Genomic DNA, 15,863 nt, shown 5'->3' with positions numbered 1-15,863 from the left:
CATGCACATTTTAAATATATTTGTATCTATGTAAAAGAGTACCTTCAAGATTCTTAAAACCTATAAACCTAATATTTCCCATTGCCAATGTTTTATACTGAGATATGCACAGGGAGATTCAGTTCATAGCTTCCAAATGCAATAAATGCCTATGAGACTACTTAAAGATCCAAGATGGAGTGAAGGAAAATTATGCCTATAGTAGCACAGAGGAGTTGCAACAGAACTATATTTTTTAAGTGGATGGACTTGATAATTGTCATAAAATATGCTAACATTTATTAAGAGATTCTATGCTTTCCCATTTGTACAATAGTAAAATTCCCTTATTTTCAAGGCATGTTTGCAGATTGCATAATGTAAGAGTGACCTTATATTGACAGAAAAGTATACATAGTGTGTATATTCAAAATGGAGTGTGAATATATCTTCCAGTTCAATTACCATTTTTTTTAACTTTAAGAATTGGTCAGTTGACCATCTCTCATTTGACCACAGTAATATCGTCCATGAAGTCAAAAATGCAACTGGGTAGAGGGTAGCTCATTTTTTAATTCATTATAATGCTTTTATTATCAAAGGGAGTAAGAGCTGCTTGCCTTCTAGCCCTGTGAGAGAGGGGCAAACATGATGGTTTAAAATGTCTTCTACTAGCTTGCTGACATCTCTGAATAGGAAAAACTGGCATACTGCCTACTTAGCACAACTATCTTTTAAACTGTCTTTTAAAAAGTGTTGCTGTTACTTTATTTCTTTTTTACTTGCTTTAAAAGATGAAACTGCAGGCTGATCCTGATACTCCAGGATCAAAGCTAAGGCGAACTGTATAAAGAACTGTTCACATATTTATAAAGCTTACCAAACTACAAGAAGCAGGAGAATTAGATAAGATTGAGTGGAAAAGGTGGCTTGATCCAATCTAATATCTCTAAAACAAGTAGGGATCTTAATATGACATTTCTCTAGTATAAATTATGCTTTCTAGATAAATTACACATATACTATTTGCTTTACGCAGCATTATTCATATTTTATTCATATATAAGAGCATCAAAGTCTGTAACCATGTTAAGAATTCAGCTGAAAATTTTATATTTAGTTCATATAAACTTATCAGAAACATTTAATGCTTTCTTAGTTATACATACAAATAAAGTCTGGACAGCTTTGTGCACATGTTTAAACTCCTTATACATCTTCTAGTAATTGGACATAAACAACAGGCAACCCCAAATTAAATACTGAATTCAACAACTTTCTTCTGAAGCACATCTTTCAGTATATAATTTTGCTCACACAAAAATCGTCCTTGTTTTTCATTAATATAATACATGTACAGAAAACAGAAATAATTAAATAGACAATGCTCCCTTATACTTACACACCACAGGCAATTTTGGCTAATTTCCTAGGCAACCAGTACAGTTACGGCAACCAAACTAAAAATTCTTACAAGGCATTTTGTCATCTTCTACGCAAGAGTTTAGATGCTAAACAAGATCCTAGATAGATTCACTTACATTAGATGTAACCCTATATTGAACACAGCAAACCTACAGAGCACAGTATCTTTTTAACTGCAACCTTACACCTTGGTATTTATTATTCTTCCTTCACTCTGTATTGTTCAGGGAGATCACAAAGGGAATATAAAGTAACAAACCAACATTTTCCAGATCCTGGTGCAAATGTTAAATTGAGCCTAGTCTCACTTAACTTTTGTTTATTCTGTACCCATAAAGAAGTATTTATAATTGGGTCTTGAGTTTCTTAACATTTGATGCCTTTAATGTCATAAATATGTTTATACTGCCCACATTGTGGAAACTTTTAATTATCTATATGAGAAAGTACATGTAAGTCAATTATTTATTCATGGTCACCGTTTGGGATTGCTTTCTAAGATCAAGAGAAAATATTTGCATTTATCTAGAAAAGTAATTTCCATGTTGCTTAGGTTAAGGGTGAATTTCAAAAGGATAGATTATTATACATTACTGCCAACACTGAGAACCTCCCAAAGGAATTTCTCATAATGATCTCTTTGCAAATTCTTATCTTCATTAGAATCCTTTTTGCAAGGAACCTTGTTGAATACAAAAGCACAGCTCTACCCAATGACAAAATGTAGGAACATTCAATGAAGGAACATGTACATGCTTGATCTTATTGTTTCTTGTGCAGCTGCACAGGCACCAACAGAAGCTTGCTTTGCAACATTTACTGAAGCAACCTGTGTAAGGCAAGCAAAGATCTGGATTGTTCCACTCCTTTTGACTTTAAAACGAAGAATTCTTTTCTACAGCTCCTATTTAGGGCAAGACTGAACTAGCTTTTGAAGATGTGAACCAAAATAGTGGACTTAAGAATGAGGTGCAGACACTGCCTACATTTCACATGTTCTCTTGCCTACAAAAGCTTCTTTGATGGTGCTCCTAAGCATTCCTCTGCTGAAATAACAGTCCTCATGTGCCAGCAGCAGGATTCCTGACCTCTTGTAAAATGTTTACATTAAACCAAGTATGCCAAAGCAAAACCTGAAATTTTAAGTGGTTGACAGTTTCTCCAGCATCAATAAATCCAGAAATGGTGGTGAGAATGCCCTCAAGTCATAGCTGACTTATGATGACCCATAGCAGGGTTTTCATAGTAAGAGACTAACAGAGGTGGTTTGCCACTGCCTGGCTCTGCAACCCTAGTCTTCACTCTGGTCTTCATTCGAGATCTCCCACACAGTGGTTAAGTGGCTCAGCTGCAAATCAGCACTCTTCTGGTTCAAATTCCACTACTGCCATGAGCTCAGTAGGTGGCCCTGGGTAAGCCACTCCTCTCAGCCCCTGCTCCCCAGGTGTATTGTGGGGATAATAATAACACTAACTTGTTCACCACTCTGGGTGAGGCACTAATCTGTCTAGAAGAGCGGTATATAAGCACAGTTATTATTATTATTCAAATTACATGCACCACAATCAATAATAAATAAAGATCACATATTATCATTGATTGGCCTTGCTGAGCTGATACAAGTTTCTGCTAGAGATCTAAGTAGCAGCAAGGTATTGGCACAATATGTAAGCTGTTCCAAGTAATGCCGTCCTTTGCAATTCTGTAGGTGTTATGTCAGAAACTGCAGTTTTTCCATATAAGTTTCAACATTTTTGAAGTAGTTCCTAGTGCTGGTGCCCTGATGAAAATGGGGACTACTGTTGCATTCTTCTTCCATAGTCCGGTGGTTTCTATCACCAGATCTCTAAATTTAACAATTTTTTCTTGTTCTTTTTCTTCGACTCTGGCGTCCCCCAGAATTGCAATGTCTATTATCCAAATGTTTCGATTTTCCACAGCTGTTATGTCTGGTGTATTGTGTTCAAGGTATCAATCAGTTTGTATTCTAAAATCTCACAAGATCTTGACTTGATCATTTTCTAACACCTTTTCCACCTGCTGTTTCCATGAATTCTTTGATACTTGCAGATTAGACTTTTTACTCAATGACCAATGAATCAGCTTTGCAACCCTGTCATGTCTAGCTTTGTAGTCCGTCTGTGCAATTTTGCTGCATTCACAAATAAGGTGGGACAGTTTCATCTTTTTCCTGGCAGTCGACATTTTGGATTTTCATTGATTTATTACTACTACTACTACTACCACCACCACCTCCACCACCACCCAAGATTGACTCTACTTGGTTTCTGAGATGTGATGAGATCAGGCTCACCAGGGCTATCCAGGTCAGGACCAAATCCGGAGGTAAAACATAAATTTAAAAACAGCTATAATTATTATGAATTGTCCCTTGCTTTACTGCCCATAGGGATTTTATTGATTTAAAGGCAGAGAACACTTTGGAAAACTTGCGGGGGCGGGGGGCTGGATCTAATAATCTCCAAAGTGGTAACTCACATATCAAAGGCAAGGGTGCAGAACAGACTCATATGGACTTCACAGATAACAGGTATCCCGAAGCATATCTTGGTGTTGGAGGAGAGTTTTACAGATACCCTAGACCACCAAAAGATAAATACATGGGTTCTACATAAGATCAAGCCTGAATTCTTCTCATGAGCCAACACAACTAAACTGAAGCTATCGTACTTCGGTCACATCCTGAGAAGATAAGACTCACTGGAAAAGACAATAATGCTAGGAAAGGTGGAAGGCAGTAGGAAAAGATGAAGACCTCACGTAAGATGGATTGACTTGATAAAAGAAGGCCATGGCCTTCAGTTTGCAGGACCTGAGGGAAGCTGTCATTGATAGGATGTTTTAGAGGTCATGTATAGGGTCGCCATAAGTTGGAAGCGACTTGATGGCACATAACACACTCTTGGAGCGTAAAGGAGAGTACATTATAAAAATGTAACAGATACCCTGGGGGATCAGACAAGTAGCTTATCTAGTCCACCATCGTCTTCCATAGGGTGGCCAACCAGTTATCCTTTGGCACCAACAAACACCAAGGTCTTCCCCTGATGTTGTCTTCTGGTATGCAAAGGGTTACTGCCTCGGCACTTGGAGGTTCCTCTTAGTCATCTTGGTGTACATAGATTGGGGCATTCTACTGCTACATAATCCAATTTATATAAAAAAAAGGCATTTCAACTTTGCACTAGCCTGGTCCAGCCCTGGCAAGCTTCTAGTCCAGGACAACCACTCGTGTGCCATGTTTCACGAACATCTGCTCAACATCGCGCAGTCTGTGAATAAACCCCTTGTTATTCCACCTGTCGTTGGAACTATCGACACGATTCACAGTTCCCGCTCGTCAGATACTGGCACACCCGGTCCATAGTCAACTTTGAAAGAGACGGCTAACTTTTTTCAAAATATGGGCTGACCCGTTACACAGCCTTCTACATACGTCCTAATCGAGCCCGTTCTCTGCCACCACAACCACATCAAAAGCTCCCACGCAAACCTCCACTCAGGCTAACAAAGGAGGAGACGGACATAAAACCCTCTGCCCCTCCATCCCTCCGCAAGCCAATCCTGAGCCCAGCGGATGCCCATGTGACCACCCACCCGCTAGTCCGCAAGGAGGGGGAGTACAAATTAACTCCACCTCTCCTCTCTTATTTAATTGGACTATGCGAAAAACGCTAGTAGGTGAAACAACGCTCCGGAGCGTGGGGAACCACAGAAGTTGGGGAAAGGGCATTAACGCAAGGCGCCTGCGCCGACCAGCCCAAGCTTGTCGACGGCCGTTGCACTAGTCACTCACGGCGGGAGGGGGGCGTGCCCCTTTGCCGAGTTCGGATAGCTCGATGCTATTGGCTGGGAAGGGCTCGAGCGAGGTAGAGCGTCTCGCCCGCTCAACGTTCGTCGGGGAGGGCGGGGTGAGAAAGCAGCGGCTTGGGTAGGAGATGCAGCCGTTGAGTTGCTGAGGGACTTCAGGTCCGTGCCGCGAGGGGGAGGAGTGGAGCGCGAGCTGTCCAGGGTGGCTGAACTGAGGCGCTGAGGGGACGGCCGCCCAAGGGGCCACCACTGAGCCTGGTAAATTAAGATGGGGAGAGGTCTGCTAATGGCCGTTGTCTGACGGGGGTGGGGGAGCGGACTGCAGGAGGGAGGAGGCGTCGGTCGGGAATGGAGAAGGGGAGCTCTATAGGCTGGCCCTTTCCCAGGATGGGAAGCGGTCCGAGGAGAGATTTTTTTTAATGGGGAGCCATTTTGAGGAAATCGATATGGGGGCGCGTAACGATGGATGCTAGGCCATCGGTTCTTTTCAGAAGCGCCGAGCTGCGATCGCTTTGTTTTCCTAAGCAATGCACGTACAAATACGCAGAGTTTCCCATATCGGGGCACCTTGCATTGTCTGATGGAGGAAGAAACTGGGAGCACTAAGCACCGAAAACAAAAGAAGGCCTTAGCAGTTTGTTTTTTTTTTAAACGCGGTATAGGCTTCCCTCCATTGTAGTAGCTGTTTCGGAGGACCCTTGTGTTTTGTCGGCGTATCTTGCCTCTGCTTGCAATAGTCCTTTGCAGCAGGCTTGCTACCTCTGTTTCCTTCTTTTCAAGGGGTTGCCTGTTTAGAGCGTCCTCGCACGGATGGGATAGAAGTTCGCTCTTTTTCAGGGTTCAGAGAAATTGCTCCTGAACAGAATTGGGAGGCGTGCTCTTTTTAGGTGCCACATCCTTCATTTTTATTGCCGTGACGTGATGTAATAGGTACATTAATTCTGTCCAGATGAAGGATGTGTAGTATGTCAAAAGTTGACATGAATGTTCCATACTGAGTTATATGACACTGCTCTCTTCTAGTATCCAGTTGTATGTTTATACAGTTGTTAAATGTCATTTTAATTGTATATAGCATATTTGAATAATATTTTAAAGTACTGTACTTCACAGAGGTGGCATGTTATTCAGCATATAAGAATAGTTGAAGAATCAGGGCTCAGAAAAACATTGGGAAAACTTGGGAAGGGGTTGTTTGCCAAGGACTTTCCTAATTTTTCCAGTGGAAAAATTGGAAATGTTTAACTCAATATCCAAATCTTCTTGTAGTCCTTAAGCATGTGACTGTATAAAAATTAAGTCCATATGATAGACCTTTTTATTTTTTCCTGCTCAGATGGCAAAAATATGTGTGTTTAGATAGCAAAGGCTGTGCCAGTTTGCATCACTCTCTGAACCTGGTTAATTTGCAGGTCTGTTTCTTTTATATTTTTTCAATATGCCACATGGTACAATTTTAAATAACACAGTTATTAATATCTTTTGTAGCTTGAAAGTAGAAACATAAATTAAATGTAGATTATATACTTCACTTTTAAAATATAGATAAACATTTCACTTTTTCCTTAAAAATTCTGTCTTTATATTTGAGCCCAGTGGCATCTTAAAAGACCAAAACGATTTTCAGGATATAAGCTTTCAGGAGTCAGAACTCCCTTTGATATGTCCTGAAAATCTTGTTGGTTTTTAAGGTGCCACTGGACTCACTGTTCTATTGCAGACCAACACAGCTTCTCACCTGAAACTCTTATCTAGAAAATAACAGAACTCCCCCCCCCCGCCCCATTTCAAAATTTCTGGAAGAAGTTCAGTAAGCTAAACTGGTTTGCTGTCTGTTGAAGAACTAAAAAAAGGGATGCTGACTTCAGTTCCTGAGAATTTGTACCACTTTATGTGATAAATATTAACTCTGATTCAAAAGATCGTTTTGCGCGATTAGACATTTCTCATCATACCCCTTTCCATTGCAACCCAGGCCGTCGTCACATGGGCATCTCTTCCGTTAAATTTACAGCATATAGCGTCCTACCTGTTATCGGCACAGTAACGTTTCTTTGGGTCACCTAACAGCTCTTTGCGCCACCAGCTGTCCACACCGAAGCACTCTGTTCTGTTCTCTCTAACCGCACAGAAGCAGCTCCTCCCCCTTTTTTTTATTATTCTGGCGTTTAATTCCGCTATAATGGAATAACAGCATATAAACATTCCGTTAGAGCAAAACATTACGACCCTTTTGTTTTTCCAACTTTGAAATTATATAAATAGCCCTTTGCCCACAGAAAACTCCCTGTCTGACGTGATCCCCATCGCTGACGACTCTGCCATGGCGATTGAGTCATTTTTACTTCAGCAGAAAGTTTGCATTGTGTTATGTCGTTATGGCGTTATAAGGACATAATAAAATAAAAAAAGGGGAGTCGCAGGAAGAAATGGATTCTGGGATTGAAGGGAGGGCATAGGACGTTGCGAGGTGAAATACATCGATGTGAGGCATTCACAAAATAGCGCGACTATCAAGCACAAAGCAGAAGAGAGAAAATTGCTACAGTGTTGGAATAAGGTGGGTGTTTGCCGGGAAATAGCGCCATTTTAGCGCTAAATAAAAGCCCGTGTGACGACGGCCCCACTCTACTTCTAACAAGCTGATTTTGAATATTGTGGGACCCTTCTGAATTAATTGCAAAGCAAAGGGCTACTATGGGAAAAGAAAATCTGCAGTACTTCTCTCCCCCTCCCACGGATGCACTTTCAGTATGCATTACTGCCATAAATTATCTCACAGTATATCCAGATTTCATTTATTGCCTGTGCTTAAAAGATACAGTGTTTATTTTTATGTGTGTATCTTCTAAACAAACTTTAAGGATGATGTGGAATAATTAATGGGAAAGGTGATGTTTGGGAAGCAACAGTTTAATATGAACAAATTCCTTTTGGCTTTAAAGTGCTGTCTGTCAGAATGGAATTTTAAAAAATCTATTTGTTAATTATAATGTTTACTTGTTTAAAGATGTTTTATTCAATACCATAAAATCAAGGAAAGTCCAAAATCAGTTTGTACAAAATACAATATTTAACTTCAAGTACAACACTTTTGCAGTCCATGGCACAGCATCCTAAAAGATTTGCTATGGCCCCATGTTCTATTTGTACAGGTGCCAGATTGCGCTGCTAAAAAGTTTTCTCAAGATTTTACAGGGAAGTTGAGAGGTAGGTAGAATGGAGGTGAGCAGTTCTGTCTTGCTTGCTAGAGATAAGATGCCTTTTAAATTGTGGTGCAAATTCAGTAGCTGAATCCTAGAGTGGTTTTTGGTTTTGCTTGTTTGATTTTGTTTGTTTTGCATTAATAAATAAAAAAACAAATCCTAGATTGTTTTGGTTTAAATAATTAGGCAGCTGCTTATGAGGAGCTAGTCTTTTACTGTGGTGGAGAGTACCCTCAAGTCATAGTTGACTTATAACGACTCCTAGCGGGGTTCTCATGACAAGAGACTAACAGAGGTGGTTTGCCATTGCCTGCCTCTGCAACCCTGGTCTTCATTGGAGGCCAACCAAGGCCTATCCTGCTTAGCTTCTGAGATCTGATGAGATCAGGCTCATGTGGGCTATCTAGGTCTTTTACTATTTCTTCTTGTTTATCAGTCTTTGTCCATATACAGTTAAGCTTCAGACCATTGCAGTCAATATATTGGACCCTTCCACAAACATGCTGCATTCATAGAAGAGGCTGTTACCACTGTTTTGCTTTTGTTGTGCACTCTCCTTTGCTCCCTGAAAAGTTGTTCTTGAGGGTCAATGAACTATATGGGATGCAGTGCGTGGGTCTGCAGCTAGAAGAAGGAATCAGCAGAAATGCATATATACTTCTTGTATGATCTGTTGGGTGCAGTGGTTAGAGTGTTGGACTGGTATATGGAAATCCAGGTTGGAATCCCAACTCTACCATGAAAGGTTACTAACCGAACCGAACCTACCTCACAGACTGGTTGTTGTAAGGATAAAATGGAGGAGGGGGAAATGATGCCAGCTGCTCAGAGTCCCCATTGGGGAGAAAGGCAGGGTATAAATGAAGTAAATAAGCAAATGAATGGGCCAAAAGCTTATGCTGGGTGCGTGTATGAGCACTGGGAATTTCTCTGACTTCCCCTTTCTCTCAATTCCCCTTTATTGCTATAGAGTCACGAGTAATATCTGCACACTGTTCCCAAAGGTCCCCAGATTATCATCAGCTTCATGGGGATCATTTGAGAAGGGCAAGGTGGTGTGAGTCCCCCCAGAGTGTTCATGGAAGGGATGAATCCAACCTGTGGGGTTTAAGTATTGTTTAGTCTTATCTGATGTAGTAGTTAGAATGCCAGAATCAGGTTCAAATCCCACTCTCCCATGGAATTTCACTGGGGGACCTTGGGCCAGTCATTCTCTCTCGGCCTAACCTAACTCACAGCATGGTGGTTGTGAGGATAAAGCAAAGGAGAGAAGAACAATATTGCAAGCTGCTTTGAATCACTTTTAGAGAGCAAAGCAAGGGTTTTAATATATAATATGAGACATTGTTCCCATTTTGTTCATTGGGACCTGCCATTTAGAAACAATGTTTTGCATTAAGGTAACCACTAGAATTGTGGTTGATTAAGAATTTACTAAAAGTCTAGTGAATTGATCTATGACTATGTATCACGCTTTACATTGTACACCATCATTTTTGTTTTGATATCTAAGAATGCCAGTGTTATAGGAAATGTAGCTCTGTTCTTCACATTGCAAGGATTTTTAAAATATGTGCTGGTGACAATTTCTAATGTCTTTTCATTGCCAAACAAGCAGCCTACCCTCTTCTAGCTTTATGACTGTAACACCTCTAAATGTTATAAGTTCAACCCTTTCCTCCAGTCTACTTCATTCACTGTGTCGGAAAGATACCCTACATTCCTTTGCATGTTACTTTGGTATGAGGACACTAGCTATGCATTTCTTGCCAATTTCTGACAGCGTTAATCAATCCCTTCTGTGGTACTGTTTACATTGTCTTAGTACAGAGGTACTCTGAAGAGGTCTATTGTTAACTTGGAATTCATCCAATACTAAAATAGAACAGTGCAGTGTATGTGTATACCACACCCAGGGGAGAAGCATTTCAAATTCAGGAGTAATCATCAAGAAAAAACTAGCTAATTAATTCCATTGAACTAGGTTCATTTCACTCAGCGTGCAACTGTTGGGATTTTGCTGTGATGCTATAGAAATGTTTACATTCCTGTAAAAACTCTGAATTTGAGTTTTCTGTTTCTAAGTGAATTAGTGGGGAAGACTGTATGTGGGGTTAGCTGGATGTTGAATTCCTATGAATTAGGTTCATAAAATAGGAAAGGAGTGTCCTCATCAGGATCCTTATCTTTCTCAGATGGAAAATAGGTGGTGTAAGACTAGGAGATGGGAAGACCTTCCCATCTCTGTTTGTTTAATGTACAGATGTATTTTCATAGGCAAACAGGTAATTAAAATTTTTGTATTAATGATACGTTACAGTGGATGAATTAATATAATGGCATGACTGGTAGTAGTCAGTTACATCTGTGTTTGTTTATAATATAGATATGTGTTTGTGTGTATGATTACATACTTGGCATGCTTGTTTGCTGTTGTATTCCCTGTATTCAGTGGTGACAATGTGTTCATGATTGAATTATTGGGGGCTCAAAATTCTGCTTAACTTGGCAAGTTTACAAATATAGTAAACAGATTTATCAAAATTGCAGTTCAGTCTGAAAATTTAGTGTACATTTTTAGATACAAAAAGATTTGTTCATTTCAAGATTATGAAACATATTTTGGTGCCTTTCTCAGTTTTGCTGTGCATGCTTGACAGTTTTTCTTGTGCAGACTGCTTCCTGTTACATCTGTTGATCTTGGAAACCCTTAAAATGATGAAAAGAAAGTCTCTTTGTAAGCCTGAAGTGAATATATTGAGCTAAGGCATATTTACAAATTATGGTCACAATCTAGGCAAAATAAATCTGTTTGAAATTATTTCCCATGCTAGGAGCAGAGTCATGCTGATCAGTAGCACAGCAAGACAGGGCCACTCACAGACATTTTCCCATACCTAGGTGAATTATGCAAGAAAATGCTCATTTTGTAAATTTAAAAAGATACTCTATCCCATGGCCTAGTGAGGGTGGTTTCCACACAGAAAGAGTCTTGTGTGGTTTCCTCATTCCTTGTGCAGCTGCAATTACAATGCAGTGGCAAGAAGGCTTCAACATGGCAGGTTTCCCTGCCCCAGTTCTCCAGCAGTGGCCAGCCTCATTCTCCTGGGGCATTGGGACTTTTTCACATTTTTTGAAATTCAGCAGTTTCACATTTGTTATCTCAATAGACCATTGTAATAATAAGTGTAACAGGTTCTATCCAACTTCTATTTAACAAATAATCCCCTAGCTCATTCCTTTGCAAAACTATGCCTTTCCCCTTATATTTCCACAGTGGAAGAGATTAGAGAATTCTAATACACAGATTGTTGTTATAATGTAGCGATATTAAATTGTTCACTAAAAAACCAAAAAAGCTCCTTGTGGCAGGATGAAATAGCTTCTTCAGGGATGGGGTGGGGAAAATGGCCTTAGGACCAGGAAAATTAACCCCTGCATACACACACGCACACACATAATCTTTCCCTGTTACAGCTATTCCTCCCCCCTACCATTGGTGGGCTTTTTATTTTTAATTGGCAATTTCTTATCATATCAATATACCTGTATATTGTCAAAGGCTTTCACAGCCGGAGAACGTTGGTTGTTGTGGATTTTCCGGGCTGTATAGCCATGGTCTTGGCATTGTAGTTCCTGACATTTCGCCAGCAGCTGTGACTGGCACCTTCAGAGGTGTAGCACCAAAAGACAGAGATCTCTGAGTGTCACAATATACAATACACCTGTATAGCAATAAGTGTAACAGGTTCTCTGATTTTGATACACAGATTGTTACAATGATATCATATTGATTAAAAAGTACTTTAAATGCCCTGAGGGAACAGTGAATACTGTCAGGGGACTAGAGCAGGGAAATTATGCCAAGTGGAAGCTCTGTTGCTGTTGTGTTTTATTGGAAGCAGCAGTGGGGAAACTACACCAGTTTGTCTGCATGTGGAAAACACCTTAGTGCGCATCACTTGATCCCAGTTTCTCCCTCAACTCTCTTGTACAGCACAGAGGGGGAGTTGACTGTGTATTATTTAGTTTTCAAATATCATCAAATATTCCATGAACCAAGAGTAATACTGTGTATGGCATCTAATGGTTTTATCTCATTATATTGTCAGTTGTTAGTAAGGGCAGGTATAACAGTTGCTTGGCTCCTAGTTATGCTGGGTAAACCAAGCAGCATAGCAAAACTTCTACTACTGGCTACAGTATGTATTGTGTATATGGGTGCACACACACACATACATATAAAAATAACTGCAGATCTGCCCAGACAGGAAGAGCTATCCTGCGGCCTGCATAGCACAACTACCCTTTAAAGGCTGACTTGTTTTTAAATAGTTGTTGTTATTTTCCTTTATTTCTCTTTTACTTTCATCTTGTAAACATTTTAAAATAGATTGACCCTGGTGTCCAAGGGTAAATGCCAAAGAGAACTGTTCACAGAATCATTTACATTTATTCAACACTTGCCTAACATTGTTAAAAGATATAATAATTTATTACATTTTAAAAATGTAATGCTATTGTTTCACAACAGTTAACTAATTTGATTTTATAATTAGCATAAGTGCCCAAACTGTTGAAAATCAAGTATCTTTGATGTTCAGATTAGAATTAATACTTTGTAATACTTCTCTAATATTTGATTGATTAGTTGACCACATCTTACGTTGATGGGTCAAATGACAAAACTTCCTACTACCTAGCAGGTTGCTAACTGACAAGTACATGCAAGTATAGAAGGTTTAAACCCTATAAACACTGTGTGCTAAATAGGAAAATTCAGGGTTTATTGTGCAACCAGTATTAAAGAAAGGGAGTACGTGTAAGTAATTTATGATGGGGGATACTGGGGAGACACAATCATCTGTTAGTGACATTTCAGAATGCATTGTAATGCTTTGTTGTAGGACTACATTTCAACGAGTCCAATAGTAGGTTTCAAAATATATGCTTAAGGAGTCCCATTGAAATCAATGGGGGTTAGTTGTGTGTGTGTGAATTTGGGGTTTTTTTCCTTGAGGAAAAGTAAATGTAATAGACATTTTCAGTCTGTTTAGAATGGGAGAAATATATCGGAGAAATATAGCAGTTTAGAATGGGAGAAATATATCAGTAGTACTTTCATATACCATATTTTTGCATTGGTTTTAGCGGGATTAACAGTAGTGGGTTTAAGGTGCTGCTCTTTAAAAAGGCATTGATTAGCTTTCCTATGGTGTAAGTAGGTTGAATTGCATTAACAGATTTTGGATGAGATAATCTAAAAATCTGAAGTCTAGAGATGGCTGCTTTAGCAAAATCAGTGTTTGGCACAATATGGGTATGGATACTCTGCCATCAAAACTAATCTGCCTTCCTACCAACATCAACATTTTAGTAGCTCTTTTAATAGTAAAGAAAAGCTTTTTAAAGTCCCATTGATTAAAATATGAGGGATACAAACTCTACCCCTTTGATCCTGAAGGGATTTTAAGATCCTTAATTTTGTCTGTATTGAGAACAAAGTACATAAAATGCTTGCCTCCCGTCATGATTTTATATGAATAATTTAATTCATTTGAATATATTTTATTTAAAAACATATATAAACTTTTCTTTCTCCTCAACAAATGTAAAACAATTCATTCAGTCTCATCTGCCTGAATATAAGCTGCAATTCTGACATCCCAAAGGATGTTTTTGTGAAGTTGTATATAATATATTGGGTTCTGATTTTTGAAATACATTTGGTAATCTGTTTTGGCTAAATGGAAAAAAAGATTTAAGTGGTTTGAGAGTTGGAACTTCTAAGTAGGCATTACTTTTCATCCTTCACTATTTTAATACTTCTGTTGTTAAAATAAAAATAAGAAATACTGTGAGTTTATTTGGAATTTGTTCCCAGTGTTCTGACAATGTAATATATAAGGATATTTTAGAAGTAACGTGAGATTATTACTGGGTACATAAATTGGTATCTTAGTCCTGACACTTCTTGTTTGTATTTTGTGGTAAGGAGGCTACCATAGTTAGGTGCTTTGAATATAATTATTATAATTTATATGTTGAAGTTGCTTTTAGCTACACACCCAGTTGCCTGCACTAGCTTGTTCATTAAGAAATGCACACCTACAAGAACATTTAGGTAAGGATTTATGTAATGTTTCAGAGAACCATGGAACTAGATATGTCATATTAAGGGAGCTTTAGACTTGTTTTCTGGAACAGGGGTTCCGGTGCAGCGTGGCAAAGCACTTTTGAAACTGAGTGGAGTTCTAAATGTTGGCAGAGTAGGTAAATAAAGTGCAGTGAAGTCACGCTGTGCTGATTAGAGAGGTTAAAAAGTTTATTTAGGAACTACATACTTGAGAGTAAAGGAGAGAGATAGAAATAGGTGCTCACTATCTGACTATATCTTAGAGAGGATCAGAAGAGAGAAGAAGCAGGATATTGCCCTGTTTAGCCCAGTAGGAGACACGTCAAGGAAATGACCCCCCAGGAAACAAGAGAGATGCTGTCTTACTGTCCTAACTAAGTTATCCTTGCTGCCTCCTGTGTAGAAGGCTCTTCTTCCCTTCTTACTTCCTTGCTGCTGCTGTATACCAGACATTGCAATTTCCAACACTAAAAACAGGTTGTAATATAGCAAGGGAATCATCTGTTCAAAGGAAGAAAGTTCCAGAAAGCTAGTACAACTCTCTTGAACCTGTTTGGATTTCTGTCCCAGTCTTTTGAGAACTAAACACAGATTCTTCTATAATTCTGTTTTTGTGCTATAGTGTATGACTGTATTAAACAAGTGATGTTTCATCTGTCACAGTGCCATAGATTATATGTTCATACTACTAATAGCAAAATGGTTTGGTTAATGAGTTCTAAACTACCGTCTGCAGTTTGAAACGTCTGCATTTCATGATGCATATTGCTTGGACTTTAATTTCTCTGAGATTTCAAACCATGACCTCAGCCATTCTAGATGGTCATTATACACAAATACCAATTGATGCCCATTCCTGTATTTGTGGAGCTTCGGTCCCTGAAGACCTTCCATGCTATATTTTGTTTGAGTAGCACAGTTTACCCTGGCAGCTAAGAATATCTGGGCTCGAGCTGTGCTTAATGGTTGAGACTCCTTCATTTGTGTATAGTGAAGGTGCTAGTGTGTTTTAATGTAATTTTGTGGGTTTTAACGTTATAGTTTTATTGTTTATTGTTCATGGTTTGTGTGTGCGTTATGTGCCATAAAGTCGCCTCTGACCTATGACGACCCTATGAATGAGAGACCTCCAAAAATCTTACTATTAGTGGACTTGATCAGATCTTGCAAACTGGTGGAAGTGGCTTCCTTTGAGTCAAGCCATCTTGTTTTAGGTCATCGTTTCCTACTGCCTTCTATTTATGATTTACTTACACGTTTTATTTGCTTAATTGTGATGGCCTTTG

The 15,863-nt window shown here is 39.2% G+C and overlaps 1 protein-coding gene across 3 annotated transcripts in view; it reads left to right on the top strand.

The window, feature by feature from the left end:
* The first annotated feature begins 5,357 nt into the window (after positions 1-5,357).
* Positions 5,358-15,863, top strand: part of GPSM2 (G protein signaling modulator 2) — a 45,195-nt gene continuing 34,689 nt past the window's right edge. For all 3 annotated transcript variants that reach the window (XM_054979777.1, XM_054979775.1, XM_054979774.1), the window contains exon 1: positions 5,358-5,493. The gene's annotated coding sequence lies outside the window, so the exon portion shown is untranslated. The remainder of the gene's footprint in view (positions 5,494-15,863) is intronic.

This window comes from Eublepharis macularius, chromosome 5 (genome assembly GCF_028583425.1).
Source record: "Eublepharis macularius isolate TG4126 chromosome 5, MPM_Emac_v1.0, whole genome shotgun sequence".
NCBI classification, from domain to species: domain Eukaryota; kingdom Metazoa; phylum Chordata; class Lepidosauria; order Squamata; family Eublepharidae; genus Eublepharis; species Eublepharis macularius.
Note: the sequence above shows the minus strand (reverse complement) of the source record. Positions and strands in the feature narration are given on the sequence as shown.